Source organism: Mus caroli, chromosome 14, assembly GCF_900094665.2.
Source record: "Mus caroli chromosome 14, CAROLI_EIJ_v1.1, whole genome shotgun sequence".
Classification (NCBI taxonomy): Eukaryota; Metazoa; Chordata; class Mammalia; order Rodentia; family Muridae; genus Mus; species Mus caroli.
Window position 1 is genome coordinate 53777350 of NC_034583.1, and position 3214 is coordinate 53780563.

The following is a 3214-nucleotide window of genomic DNA, read 5'->3' on the forward strand; positions in this document are numbered from 1 at the left end:
TAGGCGGTAAGGGGCAAGTGTCGGGAAAAGACATCTCTCCTTTGCCCATGCTGTCACATGGCAGACAAGTGGCAAGTCCAGCTCTCCCACACTTATGCCTCTGGCTTATTCCCTGTCCTGGGAGCCCATCTGAGTTTTCCTGATGCAGGACTGGTCCCTGGCACTGGTCTAGTGGTCATCACAGGCTCGCTTTCTTCAGGGAATGTTAGACTACTGATCATTCAGCTGATCAAAGGTCAGACCTAGCCTCTTTCTTCTCTGCCACCTACTGACCCACATGTAACACAGCAGCCATACCCGTGTAGCCTCTAGGAGCAGGGGAGGCATTTTCATAGCTGAGGTTCCCGGCCCTCAGATGACTTTAGCTTGTGTCAAGTTGACATAAATCTCATCAGCACATACCTTGTCTTCAATACTTTAGGTGCTCTCTTCCTTGTCTTCTGCTTTGGTGTGGGTTATATCTGAGGTTTTGTTTGACTACCTAAAGTTTTCATTTCCGGTTGTATCTGTGTTTGGGTAATTTTTGGTGATTTTATCTCTGCGTTCACTCTGTTAACTTTTCCCATTACTTCATCCCACTGTTAGTATTTTCACAAACTTTGTTAAGGTATTTATTTATATTCTGTTAAAGTCCTTGAAAATATTCACAACTGCTGTTTTGAAGTCCTTGTCTTGTGCTTCAGCTACAATGCACTTCTCAGGGTTATTGGGCTCTGGTATAGCATATCGTCTTGACTATTCATGTTTGAGTTTTTGCAAAGGGGTCTGCAACCCTAAGGAGGAACAACCTCCCCCCCCCCCAGAGCTGTGTCTCTAGTCGCATATGTATCAGAGGATGGCCTAGTTGGCCATCAATGGGAGGAGAGGCCCTTGGTATTGCGAAGATCATATGCCCCAGTACAGGGGAATGCTATGACCAGGAAGCAGGAGTGGGTGGGTTGGAGAACATGGCGGGGGTGGGGGGTATAGGGAGATTTGGGGATAGCATTTGAAATGTAAATGAAGAAAATATCTAATTAAAAAAATGGCACACACACACAAAATAGATGGGTTCTCACTATGGAGTCCAGCCTGGTCTAAAACTCACTGTGTAGCCTTTAATCCACAATCCTGCTTCAGCCTTGAGAGTGCTTTGATGATAAATATAACCTTTTGGTTTGTTGGGTTTGGTTTTTTGTTTTTGTTTTTGTTTTTGTTTTTGTATTTGACAGGGTTTCTCTGTGTAGCCTTACTTGTCCCAGAACATGCTTTGTAAACCAGGCTGGTCTCAAACTCACAGAGCTTGGCCTGCCTCTGCCTCCTGAGTGCTGAGATTAAAGGTTTGTACCACCACTTCTTGCTTTAAGTGCAATATTTTAAGATCATTAAAATGTTGTCCAACAAATAAGAGCCACAATCAGTAAGAGAAGATTGGTAATAAATAATAGATAGATAGATAGATAGATAGACTCTAAACTATTTTAAAGCTTCCAAAAGGTAGAAAGTGAACAAAAGTAATCAATAAGTCAAAAAATTGTCAAAGTGCCCTTGGGCAAACTAAAATGTTCACACCCTGTTGCTCTTCCCCAGTTACCATTTGCCAGTGTGTCACTGTGAGGATTTGTTTCCAGCACTGGGCTCTGCCTATGCTGTGTTCTGCATAGGTATTGTGTTCAGTCCTAATCCTCTGAGAAGACAGAAATCCTGCTCTTCCTCATCTCTGCTGCTTTTCTTTTCCCATCGTTGCAGAGCCTTACCTCACAAGGTCTTCCTCTCCTCACTGGCACTACCACTGCTCTCAAGTACATCAGCACGCTTCCTTTGGCTCCCCCACTCCACCCCATCCCACCCCACCCCACCCCTGCATATACTCCAAGCAAAGGAAGCAATAAAGTCTGAGAGGACCCAGATCCCATATTCTCTCCAGGGAGAAATGTCTCACTGATAGTTCCCTCAGAATTCACACATCTCGGAGTTAATCTCTCCTTCCCATCTGCCTACCTCATCCTTCCTTCCAGCTTCCCCTGTGCCTGTCACAGGCTGCTGGAAGCATACATCTTTTTTGCTAGTTTGTGAATTCCTTAGGAATCCTACATTGCATCTCACTCCTGTTAGGAGCTCTAAAAATGTACTGCACTGAGCTGGTTTGCCTTGAAAATGTTACATGAGAAGCAGATGCACACATTTCCATGACATGAGAAAGTTAGGGAGCCTGGGACTGCTACCACATTTCCATTTAAACGGTGTGGCAGTTTCTGGGAGGGATTTGAGCTCTGGAGGACTACACTTGACAAATCCATAAATTCGGGCTTGCAACTTCAGCTGTTGGCAGCTATTACATTTTCATTCTGTCCTGTGTGCCTCCAGTTGCCAGAGCACCATCTCCAGCTGAATTCCCTGGGCATCCGGGTCCATTTGTTTAGGTCATTGCTGATTTAAGGAACGTGAGTGGGGCTGAAGCAGCTTTTCGCAGCTGTGAATCACAGCTGTGGCTCCCTGGGGTGCCGAAATAACAGTGCTGTGTGCTAATCCAATCTGTGCATTTCCTGGGGCTGTCATTACTGCAAAATGAGGTAAACTCGGTGGCTTAAAAGCTCTAAGGAAGCTGTAGTGCATGCAGCTGGAAATGAGGCAAAAGCATCTCGAGACAGTAATGATGAGTTATGATCAGAAAGGAAGACATCCCTAGCAGCCAAAGGAGTGTATCATAATCATTGTAGATGCTACCACAAACAGACTGTATACATGTGTATACTGTGTGCTCATATTCATATATGCATAGATAAAATATAATACATGCTACGGCCACTAAAGACATACCACACATACACTCATACACTCACACTGTCTATATGTATACAAAATACATGCTCTTGTCATAATATTTACTCTCTAGATACAAATATGTGTACCTTAGTCCCTACATATACTAATAAGAATTCTATACATATATGTGTATTCATATGTATATACAGACTATAAATAATTAATACGACCATTAACATATCTCCTCCCTGATATGCTCCAGTCTATCACCAAATGATACTTCAATACCTCAAGGGTCACAATGGGCCCATGTCAAGTTCATGCACAGACCTTTTTCTTTATAGCCTACCCAACAGTGATGAGAAACAGGTTCTTATGACACCATCAAATGTGACAAATCACAGTGACACTCATTGTGGGTATATTTATAACAAGCTCTCTTTGATATAGCAATGTGTCTACTGAAGCC

General features: G+C 43.4%; 1 pseudogene; it reads right to left on the bottom strand.

The window, feature by feature from the left end:
• Positions 1 to 201: 201 nt before the first annotated feature.
• LOC115029317 lies at positions 202 to 319 on the bottom strand (annotated as a pseudogene).
• Positions 320 to 3214: the final 2895 nt, after the last annotated feature.